At 55.8% G+C, this 23,520-nt stretch overlaps 1 protein-coding gene and 1 long non-coding RNA gene across 4 annotated transcripts in view; one reads left to right on the top strand and one right to left on the bottom strand.

The window, feature by feature from the left end:
* Positions 1–23,520, bottom strand: part of PRDM16 (PR/SET domain 16) — a 337,272-nt gene that overhangs the window by 63,908 nt on the left and 249,844 nt on the right. The gene's annotated exons all lie outside the window — the stretch shown is intronic.
* On the top strand, positions 10,545–13,963 carry LOC139037472 (uncharacterized). Its single transcript, XR_011490320.1, has 2 exons — positions 10,545–12,931; positions 13,209–13,963. It is a non-coding gene; the product is annotated as an uncharacterized lncRNA (long non-coding RNA).

Here is a 23,520-nt window from a genome sequence, read left to right as displayed (position 1 = left end):
AATGAAGAGTTTGAGATTAACAAATACACATTACTATATATAAAATAGATGACTCATAAGGACCTACTGTATAGCAAAGGGAAATATACTCAATATCTTGTAATAACCTATATAAAGGAGCTAGAAAGAGTGGATCTATGTATACACATAACTGATTCACCTTGCTGTCCTGCAGAAACTAACACAACATTGTCAATCAACTATACTCCAATGAAAATTAATTTAAAAAGGGTCCCTCTGCCCACCTGTATGGGGTCTCTCCCATCAATGTCTGGAGGTTTTGGGGTGTCCCCAGAGAGAAAGCCTTGGTCATTGCAGGGAGACCTAGGTTGACTGCGGCTCCCAGCAGGAGGGGACCCTCCTCATAGACCCAGGCCAGTGGTTGAGCCCGGGGCCTGTTGGGGAGGCTTCCTGGACCCTTCCCCTCATGGGGTGGCAGGGAGCTGCAGTCACTTGAGAGGGCACCTTTGCCCAGAGGCTCTATCTTCAGTGTAATGCTGGCAGCAGATGGTGTCATGAGAATTCTGTGGCCTTTCTAGGGCACTTCTTTCTTAAAGGTTTTTTTTTTTTGATATGGACTATTTTTAAAGTCTTTGTTGAACTTGTTACAATATTGCTTCCATTTTACATTTTGTTTTTTTTTTCCACAAGGAATGTGGGATCTTGCTTCCCTGGTGGCTCAGTGGGAAAGAATCATCTTCCAATGCAGAAGATGAGGGTTCCATCCCTTGGTTGGGAGGATCCCTTGAAAAAATCAATGGCAACCCACTCCAGTATTCATGCCTGGGAAATCCCATGGACAGAGGAGCCTGGTGGGCTACAGTCCATGGAGTTACATAGAGTTGGATACGACTTAGCAACTGAACAACAATGTGTGGGATCTTATCTCCTCAACCAGGGACTGAACCTGAAGGCGAAGTCCCAAGCACCGGACTGCCAGGGAAGTCCCCTTTCTGGGGCATTTCCCACGAGCACTGAGATGGCATTTTGGCTGCTGTGTGGTCAGCAGGGTCAAAGCAAGAACCTCAGGCTGAGCCTGAACTGGCCGAATGGGGCAGACAACTGCAGAGCTCGGACCAGCTCCCAGCCTCACTTTAACTCCATCCCAAGGAGATGTCTGGTGTCTGGAGGGAAGTTCCCTCTCTCCAGATGGGCTCCTGCGGAGGTTTCTGGCCCTAATAACCCAGGTGTGACCCCTTCCTCCTCCATCCCCCTGCCCCGGCACCATAGCTGGGGACCCAGGAATGCCCATGGCGGCCCCTACGTGGTCATCCTGCAGGTGTTAGTTGCTCAGTCTTTGCGACTGCATGGACAACAGCCCACCAGACTCCCCTGTCCATGGGATTCTCCAGGCAAGAATACTTCAGTGGATTGCCTTTCCCTTCTCCAGGGGATCTCCCTGACTCAGGGATCGAACCTGGGCCTCTAGCATTGCAGGCAGATACTTTCCCATCTAAGCCATCAGGGAAGCCCTCGCGCAAACATTGGCATGCAAGGCCCAGCCTCATGGGAGACCCCATGAGGCTGAGGGCTCTGCTCCATGCAGAGTGAAAACATTTACCTTGAGTCCAGCCAACAGCAGCTGACCTGGGGGCTGAGCAGGGAGTTTGGTTCTCACTGTGGGGCAGAATCCTGAGCAGCTGTCCTGGGGCCAACACCTGGGACGGTTTGGACAGGTAATGGCTACAGGCACAGAGAAGACCCTCGAAATCCTGGCCTGGCTTGTTAACCCCACCCCCACCCCAGCTAGTAGTAAGTTCCACGCCCACCACTGTCCTGGCCCCACAGCAGGCTGCAGGCTCCCTGGGTTGCCGTGGTTAAATTGCTAACAACCCAAACACTTTTTCAAACCCTGATTTGACTTGAACCTGCGTTCGGAGCAGAAGTCTCTGAGCCTGAAGTCTGCACATGACCACAGACTCAGCTGTGACATTCTGAAGTGACACCCTTGCGTTTGATTCTTGATCATAAAAAAGATTGGAAAAAAAAAAAAGCCCAAACACCCCAAACCAAAGGCTTGCGGCAGCATCCTTGCGAGGGGCGAGGCGGGAGCCCAGGGGCTGCCCACAGGAAGCGGTTTCTCTGTCGTTGAGTCGATGCGAGGCCCCCGGGAGGTGTCACATTCATAACCTTTCTCTGGCCACACTGATGGTGACAAACTGCAGAGCTCGTGAACGGGGCTCCCCCGCCCACCCCGAGCAGGTGCAGGAGGAATTCCCACAATGGCTAAGCTGCTGTACATTAGGGGCGGGGGCTTCCAAAAATAGCCAGCATGCTCCCTGAGGCCTGGGGGTGGGTGGGGCTGACTGGACCTTTTCTTTGCTGGACACAAGCCCCAATGTGGGAGCCAAGCATCAGGCTGAGGAGCCCCCAGGGGTTTCCAGGACCTCCTCACTCCACTCTCTGCCCCTTGGATGGGACTCTGCTCCCTCCAGCCCACAACGTCAGCCCCTCTTGGATGACCCTGTCACCATGGACAATAGCCGACATGGGCTGTACCTGGTGTACTGTCCAGATGCAGCTTTCATAGAAGCAGACACTCAGGGCTGAGAAAGGCTCAGGCTTCTCCCCCGTCCTCTTAGACATCCTCCTCATCTCTGGAAGTCAGTGATGTGCAGAGGCTCCTCCAGGGCTCTCTCTACCAACCCTTGGTCAGGAGGGGGCGACTGCAGACTGCTGACATCACCCCCCACCCACCGCTGGTCGCTGCTGAGTCTCACTACTAGGTCACTAGAAGCTCCCCTCCCTGCTGGGGAGCCTCTGCTGTAGCCACATTTGTAGATGAGAAAGCTGAGCACAGAGGAGTGAAGTAACCAGCCTAATGCTGCACAGCTGGAAAGGAGCAGACCAGCTGGACACTGCATACTGGCTGCCTGTCTTGCCCCTTTTGTGACCTGTGGGAACCATAGATCCTGGCTGGTCCTGCCCTTTTCACCTCTGCTCTACCAGAGGATGGTGGCCAAGAGCGACTGAAGCTTCCCAACTCACCAAGGACCAGTGTTCACATGGGGCTCACTGAACAAGTCCATGGAAGGATAGATGGTGGATGGATGAGTGGATGAATGAATGGGTGGATGGTTGGATAGATGGATGATCAGATGGTTGGATAGAAGGATGGATGAGTGGATGACTGGTTGAAAGGATGGATGGATAGATGAGGGAGTAGTTGGATGAATGGGGATGGATGGATGGATTAGCAAATGGTTGGATGAATGGATGGTTGGATGAATGGATAGGTGGAGGGATGGATAGTTGGATAGATGGATGACCAGATGGTTGGATAGATGGATGTTTGAGTGGATGATTGGAAGAGAGAATGGATGGGTGGATGAGGGGATGATTGGATGGATGGTTGGATGGATGGATGAGTGAATGGATGAGTGGATGGTTGGATGGATGAATGAGGTGCAGAGTATCCCTAGCCTACTCAGACACTTCTGGCTTTCTCCAACTCGCAAAGTGAGCTAGAAGGAAATACTCTGCCGAGAGTTCTAAAGGTGGAAGAACACAGACACCTCTTGCAAGAAGAATGCCCTGATTATTCAGGGTGGACCTCTCTGAGGGGCTCTCACAGCACCTGCCTCATCATAGTAAGGACGATGATAGACTGTGGCCATCTTGCCCACATGATTTCTTTCTCCTCCCCTGCACAATGAGGGCTTTGAAGGTTTCATCTGGCTGATTCCCATGGCCAGGGACAGTGTGTGCTCAGTAAATGTTTGGGTGACAAAGAATGGCTAGGTTCCTCAAGACAACTGAGAATGTCCCCCAATGTTCCATAGGCCTTTGCCCAAGGGTCTTTCTTTCCTCATGTCCCCTTGTCACATTTGGAACCCTTCACCTTCTCATTCCTCCATGGGTTCTGCTTAAGGACACACAGACCCTCCTTTCAGCCTCTCTCCCTCTCTGGAAATCAGAGTTGCAATTTTTCCCGGGATCCAGCTTTACAATGTGCCTGTCCTGTGTACAGTGTCACAGTGCAATTTCCCCCAAGGTCAATCTGGCAATATCCAATTCCCAGGGCAGAGGCCAGGCTGACCTGTCCATCTCAGCACCCTCTAAGCACATGTGGAAGGTTTGACGGCAGCTGGGACACACTGAACCAGGTTATATTGTGACTCAGTGGCTCCCCACTGCTGACTCAGTCTCTCAGGGCCCATCCTTCTTCCTTCTCCAGGGGATTCAACCAGCTAGAGAAGCTCCATGACTCATTGCCTCTGAATCAGGCCTCATGTTCTGAGATCAGCTCCTGCAAATAGCTCAAAATTCAATAGGCCAGCTCTCAGCAAATACCTTGCCAAGCCCATCACAAGCACTGCTCACTGCTCATTGACCGACAAAAATGGCCACGGGCAAGAGCTCCTGGTGAGGATGGTGTCTGGATGCCCAGTTAGAGGCTAGCTCCGGCTTCCTCCCCAGCAGCCAGGTATCACAGGTGAGAGTGCTGGCTGACCCCAAGCCTTGGTTTTGGCTTTACAGAGAGAGGAGGAACGTTTCCCTCTTAACACTTTGTTGTAATGGCTCCACTTCCTAGGATTCAGCTGTCATCTAGTTGGCTGGGTGGGGAGGGGTCCTGGGGCCTGGAACTGTAACCCAATGGGCTCCTCCTTTCTCTGGCCCTCAACCCTCCCAGCACATCGGCCGTAGAGTGTTAAGGCTCTGAGAACGCGATGCTAGTTTTCTGGATCCTGTGGTCTCCTTCTGTATTCTCTGGTTCTCATGCACCGTCATCCCAACAAGAGGCTGGTGGAGATGGTCCCTGATGGACCTTGAGTCTCACACCAGCCCTATCCTCGGGTGTGAGCCCAGCCCGAGACGTTGCCCTGGGAACCCAAAACCAGCTTCCTTCCCAAGCTGTGGGCACACTGGGTCAGACCAGCAAATTTGGAAATGATTCATAGACAGAGGTGCGGCGAAGTCAGTCTTGAATGACAAATGGAGCCAATTAAATTCAATTGCTCTCCCCCTCTCCCCGTGTTCCAGCCAGTTTCTACAGCCAGTCACCTTTGACAAAATATATTAAAGGAATTAAGAGTATGTCCCCCACAATGATATTACCTGGACCCCTTTCAAGTCCACACCAGCCAAGTGCAAACATCTATTCAAGCCCAGGAAATAGAATTGAAACGGTTTATTAAAAATCTAATCACCAGCATTCATATGACACAAATGGTTCTGAACGGCACCCACCAACCCTACAGCCTCTTCAGGGGCAGCACAATGCCGCCGATTACCCAGAATTTAAACGGGGGTGTTTAAGAGCCTCAGAACATTCTAATCGGAATCTTTCTTGTGGATTCCGCTATTGTGTTTTTCTCTTTGGAGAGAGGCAAGGATGGGAGGGCACATTTCTCTCTTCCCTTGAGTGAGCGGCATATGACTTATTCTGGCAGATCTGTTTCTATTGACGTCGTCAGGACCTGAATAAAACCCACGGAGAAAGGGAACACGCTGCTCTGATTAATTAAAGTGAAGCAGCTCCCCCGGCTGCTGTCCTAAGTCAGGACACCCCCCGGGTTTCCGATTGGACTGGAGCTTTCTTAAGACAAGGGGCTGCGTGCGGGCAGAGACAGTTCCTTCCTACGCCGGAGTGGAAGCAGCTGGGTGCTCTGTGTCTGGGGAAGATGGGGGTTTGTGGTCTCCTCTGCATTTTGGCTTCCTGGATCTCTGGCTTCTGTATAGCTGTGGGCAGAGAAGTGTTTGCTCCGAAATCTTCCTAGCCAGCTCTGGGCACTCAGAGCTTGATCACTAGTCTCCAGGGCCCAAGACGCCCCCAGATGTCCATCAGGTGAAGTTGCAGGAACCTGGAATTGGGTGTGACTCCTGAGCTGGGAACTGCATCCTGGAGCCTGGCAGAACTGCTCCACAGGGCGACTTCTGGCTGGTGTGGGCATCTGACCCCACAAGGCATGTTTGGGGCTGCTCCGGGCAGAGAGGCAGTGCTTGCTGAGGTCAGGGAGGGCAGGAATCTTTACCCAGTTGGTGGTTTTCCTAAGTATAACCAGCTCCTGCCCTCTGCCAGGGCCCAAGCTCTTTTCTAGACGGTTCCTTGTCTTTGTGGGGAGTCTCAACCTTTGGGGAGGTCAGATAGAAAATGTCCCTCAATCCCTTTATCCTTCACCTCTTATTTTCCAAACATCTATTACTTTACTTTTATTTTAAATCCCTTTTGTTTAGTCTTCCTTTCCAAATGATGACTATTTTAAAATGATCATTTAAGGAAAAATAATCTCTTTGATTCTCTCCTCAGTGCCTTGTTTTTAAAGACAAAGGTTTTTTTTCCCTATTTAAATACTTAATCTTTAAAAAATGTAATGAAAAATGAAACTGAATTGAAACATTTAAAATATTAAAACATTTCTGCTCCAACAATTCTTTGTCATATTAACTATGAATTATGAAAAATAAATCCATAAATGTAATTATTTCATTTTTTAAAGGTGACTTTTAAAATTTAATATTTTTTCCAGCCTCACCACATGGCAGGTGGGATCTTAGTTCCTCAACCAGGGATCAGATCTGTATCCCCTGCATTGGAAGCTAAGAGTTTTAACCACTGGACTGCCAGGGAATTTCCTAAATGTAATTACTTTAATATGCATGACAACTTCCACTTTTGTCAGTATTTTATGTTTATGTGTATTTTCTAGGGTGGAAGCAGAAATCCTTTCTGAAGACACTATCTCCTTAAAATCTTGAGGTGCACATTGGAGGCCCAGTCCACATCTGACACATAAAGTTGGAATACAGGCCTGTGGGATTTGGCATCTCACTGGTACAGGACAAGGAGCAAGGTGCATTTGAAAGTGAATCTCTAGCTTGCTTTGCCTGGAGTCCACTGTCACCCCGTCCCCACAGCATGTGAGTATAACTCCTCATAGAGGCAGCTCCATGGCCCACACCCACGGCCCGGGAGAAAACCCACCAACTGAAGGCTTTCTGCAGAGGCTGGTGATGGAGAAATTTCTGGATTCCCACGGAACTCAGATCCTAGGCTGTTTGCAGGACCAGTCTGCTTGCAGACAGCAACCTGCTTTCATTTGGGGGGCTGGGGTTGTGTGTCTCTCCCGCTTCGCCAAGGCCCCTCTCATTCGAGGTCAGCTCGTTTTCCTCCAGCAACTCGAGTCAGATGGGTTTTTCTCCTTTTCATGTGTTTGAGCAGAAGAGGATCCATTTAGGTCTGATTTTCATCTTGTGTGGGTTCTGGAGGGCTGTCCATTCACGGGGACCTCAGAGAGTAACTGGTCTCTTTGGGGGGACTGGCAGGTGGAGACAGAGCCCCGAGACCAGGGTAGCGCTGGGCTGCACGCGTGTTTCTGGGCCACGGACATGTGGGTGCGGCTTTTGGTGAGGTGTTGGGTTGGCAGCCCGTCAGTTCCCACCTTCTGAAAAGCCATATGGTTGTTTGCAATTCAGGCTGGTGGTCAGCCTAGAAGGAGCTTCTCCCATGTTCCCACCCTCTGGGCACCAGCTGGGTTCTCTGCTGGTGGAGACCCACGCGAATCACAACTGCCGCGCAATCCACACGCACAACCTCCCGCCACTGGAAAAGGCGAGGCGACCCCTCCCCGTGACAGCTAGACCTCTAAGCTAGAGTAACCCCTCCGTTCATCTGAGGGCAAACACCCGAAGATGCCTGCTCCTTCTTAAACAGGTCAACATCTTGAAAACAAAGCAGAACAAAATAAAACACGCCGGTCCCACCCCCACCCCCCCCACATGCCACAAAGTTCCCTTTGTGCCCCAGGAAGCGGGGCTGGACCCGACTGGGTGTTCGAAGACATGCTCAGAGCTTTGTATTATGCAATAGGACAGTAACCGCACATTCTAATAAAAAAAAAAACTAAATAATAATAAACATTTGACCCAGAGGAAAGATCTTTCACGAGACGCCCTAATCACTTTTCTGCTCCGACCTCAGTTTTTTCTGGACTGGCTCCAGCAAGCCCGGGGTGGTGCGACAGCCTTTTTCTTGGAGGGAACAAAAGGTCTTTTTTAGTCCTAAGGGCTGTCAAGTTTATCCAAATATTCTCAGCTTACTACTAGCCCCTTTCTGAATTGATATTTCCAATAAAAGGACACTTTGTATCTTTAAGCCGCACGGCCCCCCGAGCGAGGATGCGGAGGGCAGGGAAGCCCGCTGCGAAGCCCCGTCGGCCACTTCCTCAGAGACGGACGGGAAAAAGGCGGCCCCGGTGTGATGGGGCGGGAGTGGGCTGGGAACAGGGGTCCAGGCTGTTTGCCAACCGACGGAGGAGCAGGGAACCCACACGGGGCCTCTGTACTGCACCCAAGCCTAAAGTGTGGCCACGGGCCCTCCTGCTTTGGTTCTGGTTTTGGCCAAGCCTGTCTAGCCTGTGATGGGCTGCCAAGCATGTTGAGTTGAGAGCGCGCTCGGTGCTGGAGGGAGAGAGTTCGTCCCAGCCGGGCTGAGCCGTGCTGGACCAGGCCTGTGCGCCTGGCGGTCGGCTCCCGGGCCTCTGTGCAGCGTGCCTTCAGGACAGGCAAGGGCTGTTCTTAACACCGACCAGTTCCTCCCCATCTGCCAGACCCCTTCCACTAGGCAGCCTCGGAACACATCCTGTGTGTGCGTGCTTGTGTGTGAGTGCATCTGTGTGCCCATGAGTATGCACGTACAGCACATGTGTATGCCTGCACACGTGTGAGTGCATGTGTGTGCCTGTGAGTGTGCATGTGAGTGCATGTGTATGTTTGGGCACGTGAGTGCGTGTGCACAAAGCAATGTGCACCCCGATGCGCATGCACACCCTTCAGAGTGGTCTCCGCAGCCCCACAAGGGGCACTTCCTTCCCCCAGCCTCCTCCAAACGGCTCTGATTAGCGTTAATGATAATTCTCATTAATCACCTTGGGCTGCTGCAGATGGAAACGCGGCTGTGGCGAGGTGACAGGAGCCACTTAGGCAGTATTTACGACTTGGGAGCGCAGCGGCCGCCCGGGCACTGACACCTCTGGCCCGAGGCTGACATCAGGGCTGACATTTGGAGCTGCTGGCTGCCCAGCACAGGGGTGCCCCCAGCCCGGGGCCCCTCCTCCTACACGGGGTGGCGGCTCCCTTTCAGGCTGATGGTGAAGGGAGGGGCCTTCAGAGTGTGGGCAGCCTTCTCCCGGAGCCAAGGAGGAAGAAGCAGGAGGGACACTTGTATCTGCCAGGAGCCCCCTCCTTCCTTCCCAAGCAGAGCACCCGCTTCCTCTCCCTGGCCTCCCGGTGGGGGTCAGCTGCTCTGGTCTGTGTCCCCGTGGAGCTCGGCAAAGACTGGCCCCGCCCAGTGGTAGGTCTGTATCTGCTCCACTTGTGACTCTCGCCGGCACACAGTAGGTACTGGGGGGCTGACCGTGGGGTGGAAGGAGCTACATCCCCCTCCTGGGAACCTGACCAGAGCTCTGCTCCCCCCCAGCAGCCATCCCATGTCCTCAACTCGTTGCCGAGCCCGGGGGACCTTGCAATGCAAATCGCACTTTCACAGACCACACAAACCCACCGTCTGCTTCCAGAAGACACCTCCTTCCCTGCATAGCCCTGTCCACCAGGAGCCCCCTTTCTGAGAGGCACCCAGTTTATTCTGGGGACCCCTACACATTTCCTGCTGTCTCCCTTTTATCTCCACTTGCAGCCCTGCCCTGGGGATTCTCCAAGGGTTCAGACGGCAACAGCACAGGTGTGGGAAGAACCGGGCTTGTAAAGGATCGGCTGCCCGATAACACTCGCTTCCCTAAGAGGCAATAAAAGTGTCTTCCTCGGGGACTGGAGGTGGGGCTTGGTCCCACATGTCAGCGTCCCTTGCCCTGACCGTGATAATTAAAAGTGTGCTCTGGCTCTGGTTTCTATAAGGCCCACCCGTCCCCCGGGCAGCTGGGGGAGGGGGGAATAATTGCCCAGGCAGCAAATAACTATGCTGCCATCAGCCTGGTTTAATTTTGCCCTGGCACCAGGGGGCCACGTGCAGGGGCACAGGGTCATTACTAGGCTGTTGCTGGGGGAAGGGGCGGCAATGGTGGCCCCAGGCGGTGACATTTTCAATGTAGACATTTTCGTTAAGGTCTGAGCTGAAATGGAGAAGCGGCCATCCCTGGGACCTCTCCAGAGAGCGCTGGCTGTGTGGGCGTGGCTGACGGATGAGGGGCTCTGACCCACTGTGCTAACCTGGGCTGGGCCCTTCAAGGCTGCAGCATCCATTGCCAGGCCTGCTCAGGTTCCTCTTACATGGTCAAGCTGACTCTGCGAGGCTGCTCTGCAGGGCTACTCTGGGTCTTCTTAATGACAAACCAGGAATCTCTGACGTGTCATTAGACTACCTGCACCCCAGCCAGACCTCACACTGGGAAGAAAAACTAAAGCTTAAGAACTCCCACGCCACAGAGAGAAAAGGGAGGGTGTGGGGTGGGTCGGACCGCTATGTCCTTCCAGAAGCCCACCTGAAGGTCTCCCATAGAGCAGGCTGGTGGGAGTGGCCAGCTTGGAGAGCATCACCTGGACCACCATCTGGGAGCTTGAATGCCCACAGTCACCTGAAGCCTAAATCATGTGTCCTGCCCCAGGGAGAAGATCAAGGAACTTGTTCACATTTCCAAAGACCTCCAGGGCTGACTGAAGTGGCCGGTGTGATTCGGACCCTTCTGGTCACTAACCTGGCAGCACGTGCTCTCAGCTGAGTGGTGTTTCCTGGGGGCAGGGATGGTGCCAGTCTGGAATCTGTTTTCTGTTGGGGTTTTCCCTTCTCCATTCCCCACTTCTTCCTCTTCCCCTTCTTTCTCCTCTTCCTCCTTCACCCCAACTCTTACCCCGCCCCTTCCTTCTCCTCATCCTTTCTCTTCCTCAGAAGGATTTTGTTCCCCAAATCAAGCTTCCTGACCATCTCCTAGGGGTGTCTCTAATCACTTCCTGCCACACGGCGGCTTGTAGGAAGATGGCTTTTTACGGGGTCGGCTAGGGGGGCTTATTAAAGACTTTATTCTTATGAACTCCAGGCTGGATCACACTCTTAGGAATGAAGACATCTGTGAATGACACTTAAGGCCCCGCCCTGGGAAAATCTAATTGCTTCACCGAGGAGCGAAGTTTCCTGCTGTGAGGCCTACGGTGTGTTTCAGAGCCTCGCCTGGACTCCTCGACTCTGAGCTGTCCCAGGCTGCCAACCCAGAGGTTCCTTCTGCAGCGGGAGGAATTCCCCACAGATGAAGTATCCCCTTGGACGTTTAATTAAGGACGACGTGGCATGTCTAGTTCACGTAAGTGGTTAAACTAGTTGTCAAAGGAGAACAACAGACGGCAATTAATCGGACGCCAGCCCAGAGGGTGGGCAGCCCCTCCAACACAGATGGTGCCAGGAGAGCATGGCGGCCTTGCATCTCAGGGGCAGGTTGGTGGCACCCGCCTTTGGTGCCTGACCCAGCAAAGCTTAGGGGCCCGTCTCCTCCCAGGGGAGCTCCACGAGGGGGCCCTTCACTGGTTCCTGAAAAATGAGGTTGCAAGTTGTGGAATCTTCAAGGGCCTGCTTTCCAGAGGGTTCTGAACACACAGTCCTGTTCCTTAGAAATATCTCTTTAGAAAGATCTCTATGTTTATACTGATTCATTCATCTATCTTGTTGTTTAGTCACTAAGTCATGTCTCACTCTTTGCAACTCCATGAACTGCAGTATGCCAAGCTTCCCTGTCCTTCACTGTCACCCTGAGTTTGCTCAAACTCATGTCCATTGAGTCGATGATGCCATCCAACTATTTCGTCCTCTGCCATCCCCTTCTCCTCTTACCCTCAATCTTTCCCAGCATCACATCTATTTTAAATCATGCTCTCAATGCCCTCTGCAACCCAAGGTGAGGCTGTGTTTGTAGTCCCACTTCCAGAAGTGACCCCGGACTGGTCCTGGTGACCGCCCAGCCCCTGTACTGTGTCCCTGCCTTCCCGCCAGCCCCCATCTCCTCCTCTCCAGGGAGCCTGCTGACCACCTGCACAGTGATGTCTTCTATTAGCGTCCCCCTTCTGGTAGAAACCACAATTGCGCTGGAGGACTCCTGTGCCTTCTTCCCCGGTCTCAGGGAAGGGACTCCTGGGTGCCCTCTTCATAGGGTGGGCGAGCCCTACATCACCACATCCCCTTGGTTACAGAATTTCCAGATAAGATTGAGATCCACACAACAAAGGCTGGGAGGGGAGTGGCTTTTGCTGAGAGAGAGAGGGTGGGGCCATGAGAGAAAAATGAGGCCACATCGGACCCTCTGAGAACAGTCTGCCTGGAGGCGGGACCGAGTCCCCAGGGGGCACCTTCCTTCGCCTTCCCATCAGTGTCCTGGGGCTCACTGGGCAGCGGCAGAAGCCCACTTGGGCTCATCTCCCAAAGCCCAGGACACATTCCGTCCTTGTTCCTGCCTCTGAGGAAGTTGGGGTTCAGCAAGTGTTCTGCTCAGATGAACTTTGGACACCCCATAGACAAGTGTGCAACCCTGCTCTGCCGAGTTCTCTCTCTCAACATTTTTCTTTCCTTAGCCAAACGATGATTTTCCTGGGTGACACACAACCTCGGCGGGGTTGCTCTGTGTGGCTGAAGGAGGTACCCCCCCAACCGCCCACGACATTGGAGAAGTTCTGGGGAACCACACCCCGTGCCAGCTCTGGTCCCACAAGGCACCATCGTCCGCAGAGTCCCTGCCTCCGTCCACTCAACCTTCGGGCACTGGGTGCGGGTGGGGCGTGTGGGCTGAAGTGAGTCTGTGGGGAGGGGCCCTGCAGGGTAAAAGAGATGATGGTTCAAGGGCAGGGGCTTCTGAAAGGGTGTCCGTGGCCCCGTCTACCCACCAGGTCAGAGCTGAAATGTGGGATGAGGAACACTCTCTGCAAACCGTCCCCACGTGTACGAGACCTTTACCGCAGCTTGGAGGCGCCCTGTTTTGCAGACATCACCCTGCTCGTTGTCAGTGTCTTTGCTCGATTACTCAGAAGTGACTGCTGGAGAAAATGAACGTGACCAGAACCCCCACAGGGGGACAGCATTTGCACATCTGGTGCCGTTTTTGTGACTTCCCAGGGATGCTCCACTTTGTAAACGTGGAGCAGCTTGGTCCACAGAGGACCTGGGAGGGGTGAGGCTCTGAGGCCATCACCTGTTGCCATTCCAGGGCAGTCTCTCCTCCCATTGCAGACCCTGCCCTGGCGGCCCTGCTGAGGTCTCCCTCCCTCTATCCCCACAGAACCCGGTGGCCAGAGTGCCCGAGCCACATCTTGTGCAGAAAGTGAACCCTTCTGAAGCCAGGGTGGCTATGTGGTGGTGGGTGCCCTCTCCAGCTCAGGGCCGACCAGCCTCTGCTGGGAGCCAATTCGCAGTCCAGGAGCCTGAAGGACAGGGAGATAGGAGCCACCACGACCCAGGTAAATGCCCCCCACTCAGCTGTTCTCAGCCTCTGCTTCCCACTGGGGACCTGTGCCCGCTGGACAGGGGCCTGCCCACCACAGGGCACAGTGACCCAGTCCCTGAACAGAGAGAGGGGCTCAGGGTCTGGAAGGATCTGCTGCTTCCAGAAGTAACCAGCCGCCAGTGCCTGCAAGTCCATCAAGCAACATCCCCCTGGACGCATGTCCCAGGTCTGCCCACATCTGGTCATCATTATGATGCCGTGTCCCAGACGACGAGATAAAAGATGCGTTTGATCCAAATATGTGACAATTAGGGACAAGGGACCATGGGCCTGCCAACAGGAATGCTTGGCGTTAATTACTTTTGCCTGTTGCTTCTCGCTGGCCATCGAGATGCCGAAGCGGCCCTATTGCACCCGGCGAGCTGGCAGCCTGCTTGATTGAGTCTTGTCTGTGTCTTCAGGGGCTGCCTGGCTGTGCAAGGTTGCGGCCTTGACAAAAGCACATGCATATGCCTTGGTTTTCCGGGAGACCTTGCACATGGAAGGCCCCCATCTCTAGCCAACTTCTAAATAAACACCGTTTCTTGAGAGGGCAGTGCTTCTAACGGGGGCTGGTTTCCAGGCTTCTGGCTGCTGCTGTGCCCTTCAGTCACACAGAGGACACGGTCTTTTTTTATTTTCCCCTCCGGGGGAAAAACGTTCAGATTGCCAACAGTTTTCTAAAGATCCTTTAAAGGAAGACCCAGGGAGATGGAGCTGTGAAAGCTGGTGAGGATAAACCATGATGACAGGTGGAGGGGAGGGTGAAATTCAAACTCCAGAGTAACTGCAAGGAGAGATTTCTTGCAGATGGCGTGGAGAGCCCCACACAGGGGAGGCGGTGGTGGCCTCTCCAACGGGGCCGCAGGAGGCTGGCTGTTTCTGCCTCTTCCCAGGACCCCATCTCCAGCCGTGGACAGAGGTCATCACAGCCTTGAGATACATGGTCAGTGTACATGAACTGTAATACCTGGGAGAAAGGAGTCCTCTCCCTCCACCATTGAGGGTTTGACTTGTGCCCCGACTCTCTGAGCTTAGGAAACATCTCTGAGTTTAAAAAAATATGTGTGTATGTAAAGACTCCGGCAGGCAAACAGAGGCTGCGTCTGTAGCTGAAAGATGACCCTGATGACAGTACTGGCTGGAAGAAACATCTTCCTGCTGGTGGTTCACAGGGCACTGGCCCTAGTCTAGTCTCCAGAAGACTCACTTCTTGTGCCGAGGGATGTCCATTCCCCTCAACGTGGTTTGAGTTGGGAGTGTGTTCAGCTTCTTGCTTGGCATTCACATGGAAACTGTGTAGAGACTCGGAATATGGTAGAAATTGAACATAATGTCCTACCATCGGGTCTGGTTATCTTTGGAACCATCTGTCATTTCTGGGCACCCCGGTAGGTCTGCAGACCCTGAGAGGCCATTGTCCTTGTTGTGACGCTTTTAAATACGCTTGAAGGCTTTCAGCAAAGGTTGGAGGTGGAGGTGGGGGGGCCACTTCGTGCCTCTCCCCATGGCTCTGCCCTCATCCCTTGGAGACCACTGCTGGGGGTCTGAAAATCAGAGCTGGCGATTTCCAATGGCCACCAGGGTCCGATACGTTTGCACCCCCAGCTGCCTACCTTCCAGGGTTAAGCCAGTGGGAGGCGGGACCAGGAGTTTTACGGTGACTTTAACTTTCGTTCAGAGACCTGGGGCAAATCATCCTCCAAAGTGGAAAGTGGTCCACTGCATTGTGTTCCCGTCATCCACACCAACTCAGGCAAGGGGCCCCATTCCTGTCCTGGCCTTGGGGACAAACATGTGCACGAACACAGGACACAGGGACCAACGCCTCGGCTGTCACCTCCTCCTCTGGGAGAAGCAGCTTCTCTCTGCTCGACTCCTGGCATCACCTGAAGGGCACAGCAAGATGTGCCCACCTGGTGCATATTTGCAGCAGTGTTAATACGTGTTAACGATTTCGTTCCACGAAGATCGGGGCTTCCCTGGTGGTTCAGATGGTAAAGAATCCGCCTGCAATGGAGGAGACTTGGATTCAATCCCTGGGTCGGGAAGATCCCCTGGAGGAGGGCATGGCAACTCACTCCAGCGTTCTTGCCTGGAGAACTTCATGGACAGAGGAACCTGGCGGACTACAGTCCAGGAGGTCACAATAGTCAGACACGACTGAGAACTCACACTTTTCACTTTTCATTTCCATGAAGATCACAGTCTCAGCAGGTTTCTCCGCCTGACTTCTGTGGACACTTGCGGAGGGTGGGGCTGGGGGGTGGTGGTGTCCTGGGCACCATTGGTGTTGAGCAGTGTCCCAGGGTTCTACTACCAGCTCCCGTGGTGAGAGACAGAGATGTTCCTGGATGTTGTCCCTGGATCCCCGGAAGGCAGAGTGGTCATGGCAGATAGCCACTGGCTGGGTGTCAGAGCTCTGGGGGCAGGATATGATCCTGTCATTGCTGCTGGACTCCCAGAGCACATGAGCGAGTTGGCAGAGAAGTGGGTTAATCATCCGAGTGGTTCTGTGAAAGCCAACTGCACCCATCCCAACAGCGCCAGCCTGGGGCCTGTGGGGAACACTGCTTCCTGGATCCAGAGAAGGAAGAAGGAGGCTGGAGCAGGGTGGGGGGTGATGGGGGTGGCAGCTCTGGAAACCTCTGCAGGTGAGCACTTGGTAGGTTTTCTCGGTCCAGCCACACCTCGTGGATCACATTGCCCATGGCTGATGCTGGCCCAGGAGGGGAGAAGGCTGAGGATGCTTCTCCAGCTCAGCCTGGGCTGGTGTTTTAGTAGGAGATGACCTTCCACCCGGTGCGTGCAGCGCCCAGGTAATCCTAGGAAGGGAGCAGCTTGTCCAAGCAAAAAGCACAGGCTCCAGATGCAGAGAGAATGCCACCTCTAGGAAGTCAGCCATCTTTATCTCCAAGGTGGCTCCCCGCTGGACCATGGCCCAGGGTAGGGTTAGGAAAGAGACCTGTCCGCCAGGTGTCCGGCCTTCCTCCTGGGCCCGGGCCATTTACAGAGCATAAGCCAGTCTTTTGTGCACCCAGTGTATGGCTAAGGATCGTGGAGGATCTTGCTGGGCAGGGCAAGTGTCCCCTGGGGTCCCCACTCCGGTCTGCGTGGGCAAGTTGCAGCCGAGACACAGGCTCTCCCCGAAGGCCAGGAGCTGGCATTGCGTTTGCTCTGAGGGTAGAGGGCTGAGAAGTGGAGTCGCCCCACCTGTTTGGAGATGCAGCATTCTGGCCACCTGGACTGAGTGCCGAAGGCTGCAGCACCACCTCCGTTCTCTGAGCATTCCTTCCGGGGGCAAGGGGCCCAGCCTTCAGGACACCTGCGTCTGAGTCTGGGCACAAGGGAGAGTGGCCGACTCTGTTCCTCCAGAGCTTCTGGCTCCACACTCTCCAGCTGCCAGGTCTGCCCACGTGACTCCACTTTCCCTGATCATCTGTAAAATGGGTATAAGGTGGTGCCTCCCTCGGGGGCTGATCTAAGGCTCAGTGCATGAGCAGCGTGTTCAGAGGGTGGGCTCTGCTGCCGTGCTTTTACTTCTGAGTATTCCTCCTCTGGATCTCTGCCCACAATGCTGCCCTGCTGTAGAACTTCAAACACTGCTGCCTCCTCCTCTGTGAACCCTGACACGGGCCTCCCTCTGGCTGATCAGACGGCAGCCGCACGTCCTTCAGCGGACAGCCACTCGTGTCTGCCTGGAGCTGCTCCCCTGGCAGGGGGCTCCTTGCCGTCAGCTTCTCTGCTGGGAGATGATGGCTTGGTGGAGAGGGGCTGGGGGTCTTTGGAACAATTCCACAAATACCAGACACGTTGGGCCTGCTCGGGGCCAGGCTTGCAGCCATCCATCTGCGCACGGCATGCTGATGTGGGCAAGGAGATTATTTGCTTAAGATTAGGGAGGTTTTGCTAATGCCGCCGTGGGAGTCATGGGAAGAGCACAGAGCCCTGTTTCCAGAAGCACGTGGAGGGGCCTCAGGCCCTGAAAACTGCACTAGATTCAAGTGTAGGTGGCAGCTGTCACCTCGTCACCCACGGGCCAATTGTTCTTGTCCGGAGGTGCCCAGAGGAGCTGGTGCTCCGTGTCTCTGCCCACATTCCTCTCTGATCTCACAGCGGAGGGATGGGGGTGATGGAGGAGGGGAGAATCTGGGATCAGCAGGTGCCCTGATGTCCAGAGACAGCTGGTGGCCTGGAGCTTGGGAGGCCAGCCTGGGAACCCTGTCTGGCTCTGTCCACAGGGGCAGTGACTTAGCCTCCTCCTGCTCTAGCCTCCCCTCTGTGTGATCCAAGAGGTGCTGAGGCTCCCTGCTCGGTGGCAGGGGTACAGAGCAAGCGCAGAGCATCCACGGTAGAGCAACTGTCACCCTTACTTAGACCGCAGTTGATGTATCCTTCCCCATCAGAGTCCCTCCCCACCACCCCTTCATGCAAGAGCTGCTGCCGGAAAAGCCCTCTGACCTCTTTCCTGCGAGGCATCCTCTCTCCCAGGCCTCCGGCATCCCAGCACTGGGTCTCTGTGTGGCCTGCAGGGTGGGGAGCAGGCTGCTCGGGGCCCAGCAGGGCTCCAGCACCCAGTCCTTGGCACACTCGCAGCCTCACACACACCCCAGGGAAGTTCAGCTGGACGGGGAGATTGAGGCCTCCTTTGCTGGACAGGGAAACGAAGCCACGCTGCTCCTGCCCAGCTGAAGGGGTGGGTGAAGGTGAAGGTGTGGGGTGAGCAGGCTCCATAATGATTGAAGACTTCGGGTGAGACCTGGGCAGAGCTGCCAAGATGAGCGGGGTTCAGAGGAGAGCCCCGCACACTGTCTCCCCCATGGTTCAGCCCTGTCCCTCTATACCTGCTCCTGCTGGTCTCTCCCCGTGGCCCCTCCAACCTCAGCCCGACCCAGGACCCCTGGCCCCAGAGCTCCGTGTGTTTCTCCCACACTTGCAGGTCTGGGTTCTCTGTGGCCCCCTAGCTGGTTCTCTAGCTGGCCCCCTAGCTGGTCCCACCATATTCTGCCCAGAGGGTCTGGGTCACCCATAGATTAGGACTTCAGCCTGTGGTCACCTCAAGACTTACATGGAGTATAAGTGGCTGACCAGTGGGATATCCTTGAACATGGTGTTTTCAGGGGCATTTGTCCTGGGGGACAAGTGCAGGGGCCGCTGGATGGCCTCGCAACAGGTCTCCATCCAGTCTCAGGGCCACCTCCAAGTGTGGGCGGAGGTGCCCTGGGCCTCCCCTCCCGCCCTGGGACCCAGGACTCTGCCGGGCAGGTGAGCAGAGCTGCGCTAAGTGGATCACAGCAGATCACCCGCCGTCGTAAACTTTTAGCACAGCCCACTCAGCGGCATTTCACACCCGGTTAACTTTTACGACAAACTCTGGGAGGAAGAGTGACAGCCAGGGAGCAGAGGAAGGCAGGCGGGTCCAGCGTGGAGGTGCAAGGGGCTGGCTGGTGGCCAGTGCAAGCGCTCAGGGCGCAGGGTGGCTGCTGCCCTCCCCACCCAGCTCTGGTTCCACCCCCGGGGCTGCCCAGAAGCAGCTCTGAGCCTGGCTCCTCAGGAACCCCCAGGAGCCCCCGGCCATTCTCGGGGATCAGCCTGCAGGCTGGGTGCCCCAAAGGACGCCCTCTGTCTGCGCGCCCTCTGCCATCCCCATTTCCCCGCTGACGCCACTGTTGTCCTGTCCGCCCCCCTCCCCGCTTTCCCATCGTCACTCTGCATACGACACAGAACTTTTCTGAGGACCCACTGCAGCTGACCTACACGCCGAGCTGTCCATTGTTCATTAAACTGGGCAGAGGCCCGGGTGGGGGCCCTGAAATTGGGGGCGGGGGCTGATGTCTGTTTTCAATATGCAGCCAATCATGGCCTCTTTTTTCTGTTTAGTATAATTTTATACTGGGTGGATGTATTTAGGGCCTGAATGGCTTGACAGTGATGATTAATACCGTACATTAGGAGATTCCAGAGCGAGTGTTCGGGAGCTGGCTGAGCGGCTCCGTTCTCATCAGATGGCCGAGCCCGCAGGCTATTAAAAGCAGCAGGAGACCTTGAGGCTTAATCACAGAGGCTGGGCCCGCGGAGGGAGAAGAAAGGGAAAGGAAAAGAGAACAAATGAAATGATAGAGGGAGAGGGCGGAAATGCTACTGGAATCCCGTCCCCCCACGCGCAGCCAGCGGGAGGGGGGCGGGGGGAGGCAGTGAAGGGGAAAGAGGCTTGGGAGGGCATTTAGGGGGGAGAAAAACAATTAAAAACTGCAGCCACTGCCGGAGACCACAGCCCTGTGATGGGAAGTCTGCGAGGGGTGGGCGGCGCTGGGTGGGGGAGACAGAAATAAATCAGCTGGTGAATGGGAGGTGCAGCCCCTGAGCTGTCGGAGGGGGAGGAGGTGTCGGAGGAGGTGGCCCCCCAATCACCAGTCCCCCCCAGGATGACCAGGTGCACATTCTCTCACAAGTGTCCCTTTCAGATGTGGAGGGTCTGGTCATCCTGTTCATTGAAGGGTCCTTGGGATCAGGAAGGGAGCCTGGGCAGGGTTGCAGTTGGTACAGTTGGGCTGCTCTTAGGCATCAGCAGCTCCTCTCACCCCTGGGAGTCTGGACACCAGGTTGCAGGACCATGGGGGCCCCCTGGTCAGGCAGAGGATATGCTTGAGTCCCCACCAGGGGCAAGAAACCTGGGGGTGGCAGGGAGTGATGGTGTGAGAGAGAGAGACAGAGTGGGAGACGGACCCAGAAAGAACAAGCGGTCCACACAAGATGCCATAGTGCAAAGTAGGATGCAGTGTGTGTGTGTGTGTGGAGGGGGATGGGGCACGTGATGAGAGAGGTGAGGCCCCTTCCCAGCCCCTGTAGACCCCACCCTGGACAGCCAGGTCCTCCCAGACAACGGCTGAGCTGTGGTTTGGAGGCAGCAGCCAGGGTCAAGGAGCCCCGATGGGTCACCCCTCTAGGAAGAAACCATTCCTGATTGGAAAAGGTGAGGTTTGACGTGGAGGGAGACTTGGTTCTGCCTGAAAATGAAGCTGGCGGGATGGTTTGCAGAGAACCTCTGTTAGAGGAGGAGGAAAGGACAGGTCAGGAGCCAGAGGGGCTCCACCTGCAGGGACCTGCGGGCCTCACACCTCATCCCACCCCCCCCCCCGCAATTACACAGGAGATAATGGGCCCAGACCCTCTAGGGCCAATGTGGGAAAAGATGAATAAAGGACAGTCATAAAAAATACAGGTTCCCTGGCCTATCTGAGGTCGGAGGTCAAGGTGCTTCTTGGGGACGGTTAGCTAGCTGGTGGCTGGGGGGGGGAGGTGGTGAGGCAGCCAGAGGCCCTGGACCTCATCAAGCCCCTGGGGCCCTGCACAGCCTAGGCACCCAGCTGCAGGACATGGGTGGGAGGGCCGTCTTTTGGAGAAGCCTGCCTGGAGCCTGTAGGTCACTTCCTCTCGAGTTCCTGGGACGGCGCTCCTGGGACCCCAAGTGGCCCCAGGACAGTTTTTTCCCTAAACCCGACTAGGTGAATGTGCTTTCTGAGTTCAGATCTCCAGGTGGGCCTTCAGAGCACCTGCCCCGGGCAGGGTCTTTTCCACCCAAAAGGTTGGAGGGGCACCTTCTGTCAAGCCCCTTTGGGGGTCCCCTCTGTCTGCCCCTGGTTTGATGGGCAGTTGTCTTTCAGGGCTGGCGGGGATCCTGGGGGGCACAGGCGCCTCTGCTCAGACACCCCCAAGTCAGTGGACACCGCCCCGCATGATGCCTTATCTGCCCAGCAAACTGATGACCACCCCAGGATGCAGTGCCCGTTGGCCCATCTGGTCTGGGAGATGGCTCACGCCCACTCCGCGGTCCCCAGAGGCAGCCTGTACCCCCACCCAGGGGAACGTGGCCATGCAAACGCACAAGGGCGCAGACAGTTCCGCTCCCTGCTGGCTATTTTTGGAAATGCTTTTCTGATTTGTTTTTTCCCAGGCTTCAGAATAAAAGGAGCTGAAGTGGAGCCTGACACCTCCTTCAGAGAAGGCTGTACAAGGACCGGCCCTCCAGCCCTGGTGGGGCTGGGACTGGCTGAGCATACCCACCTGGGCACAAACACAAGTGGGGCCCGGACAGAGAAAAGCACTGGGTGCTGCTTCTGGAAGAGACGCCACACACAGAGCTCTGGTCGGGGACGGAGGGGCAGGTCTGGGCTGCCTGACTGCTTTCGTGTTGGAGAGGCCCTCGGGCCCCCGGGCCTTGGACACGGGCCCTGCCCACGGGCGCTTCCAGGCAAGGCCATGCCGAGGCCTTGGATGGAGCCCAGCTGTGCCTGAGGCCCACCAGGGAGGGGTCGGCTCCCCTAGCTCCTCTGTCCTCTCACTCCCCTGGCAGATGCCCACCCCATTTACGGCCCAGGGTGAGAGGCCCCAAGTTGCCATGCAAGTCCCTGGTGCTTCACCTGTGCATAAATGCCTGAAATGCTCTCAGAGCCTGGACCCTGGCTGCAGTCCCCGGTCACACAGATAAGGAGACAGGTAGGCACCCAGCTCAAGAGCAGCAGAGCCTGGTGCCTTGTCGTCCTCCCTGGAGGACGAGCATCTCAGAGTTGGGGGGAGGCTCCCGCTTTCTGTTTTCTCCAGGACACCTGGGGCTTGGGGCTGGGCCAGGCAGAGAGCAAGCCCGGGGCTAGACAAAGCTGAGTTGTACATTCACAGCACAGGGCACCTGAGTGGACCCAGACCAAGGCCGCTGGGCCACCAGGTTTTTGGCCCCTCACTCCCCATGCTCAATGCAGCGCTTGGCAGTGCCTGGGTCCCACAAGCATTCTGAACAGCAGAGACGCCTGGGGACAGATCCTGCAGCTTGTCAAAAAGACCCCCCCAAGACAGGGGAGCTACTCTTGACCTGAGAAGCAGGAGAAGGTGCTGCCTTGCCCCCGACAACTGCCCTCCCCCAGCAGCACGCTGGCCAGGGCCTCCCCTTGGCCATTCCCAGACAGGGATGCACGCTGGGTTCAAGATGACCGGGTGAAATGAGTGGGTACTGGGCACCGACAGGCGGCGACAGACAGCCTGCTTCCCGCGGCTGCCACTTGCTGGGGCCTGACCTCCAGGTTATCAGGGCCACAGCCTGGGCGATGACCTCATTAAGCACGGCGGCCACGTCAGCACCTTTCTGAGGCCGCTTTTATCACTCACAGCGTGCCGGGGCGGCCCCGTCGGCACCTCCTCCCTGACACGGCTCTATCTTATCTCCCCCGGTGAGGGACCCTCGCTGGGAGCCAGCGAGCGGGTCTGGGAATGCCACGTCCAGACAGCCTGGCCCTCAGGCCTTGACATGGGCGGGGGCAGGGCAGTGCCAATGGACCCCAGTGTCTGGCGACAGAATCGTGCAGAAATGCATCGACTTCGGCTCCTGAAATTCAACAATCATTACTGCGATTATGTATGTGAAGCCCAGGCTTCTCCTCCGAAGTTCTGCACAGGGTGCTGGCTCCCGTCACCCTGCAGCTCCGCGTAGTCCAGGCCCCAGTGGAGGGGAGGGCGACTGTCCCTAGGAAGAGCCCAGTGACTGCCTGGGGCTCAGGGGCTCTGACATTCAAGGTCACCTCTCAGAAGGGGCTTCCTGACTTCCAGAGCAGGAGCCACCCTGGAGAGGAGAGCTTTTGGAGCTGGCTCGTGAACCCCGCCACCCCACCCTGCCTCGCTGCACACACTAGGGCCGCCTCTCTGCTGTGGGGGCCGCTGTGCCCCTGGCACTGATGAAGAGGCTCTTTGTCCCCTGCCCTTGGTCCAAGTTCTGAGGCATGGCTGGCCCTCCTACTGGCCTCTCTCCACTCTCCTTTCGCTTCTCCTGGGGCCTCCACTTGAATACTAAAAAGGGGCTCCACCAGGCAGTGAGTGTTTGCCCCAGAAAGCACAGGCCTGGCCCCTGTTGAGGACAGTGGGGGCCTGGCAGCAAGGAGAGTCTGAAGAAGAGGCTGGGACTCCAAGTGGCCAAAACCAATACAGAAACACCTGGGCCCCTGGTGCTCTGCTCCTACCCTCTCCATGCAGGGATGAGGTGGGGGGGTCCTTTCTGTCCATCTATCCTGCAAGAGCCCTGAGCAGTCTCACCTGCAGCTGGATTCCAGTCTAGGTGGGATGA

The sequence above is a fragment of the Odocoileus virginianus genome, chromosome 11, assembly GCF_023699985.2.
Source record: "Odocoileus virginianus isolate 20LAN1187 ecotype Illinois chromosome 11, Ovbor_1.2, whole genome shotgun sequence".
Lineage (NCBI taxonomy): Eukaryota > Metazoa > Chordata > Mammalia > Artiodactyla > Cervidae > Odocoileus > Odocoileus virginianus.
The sequence above is the reverse complement of the archived record's forward strand: the minus strand, read 5'-3'. Positions and strand labels throughout refer to the sequence as shown.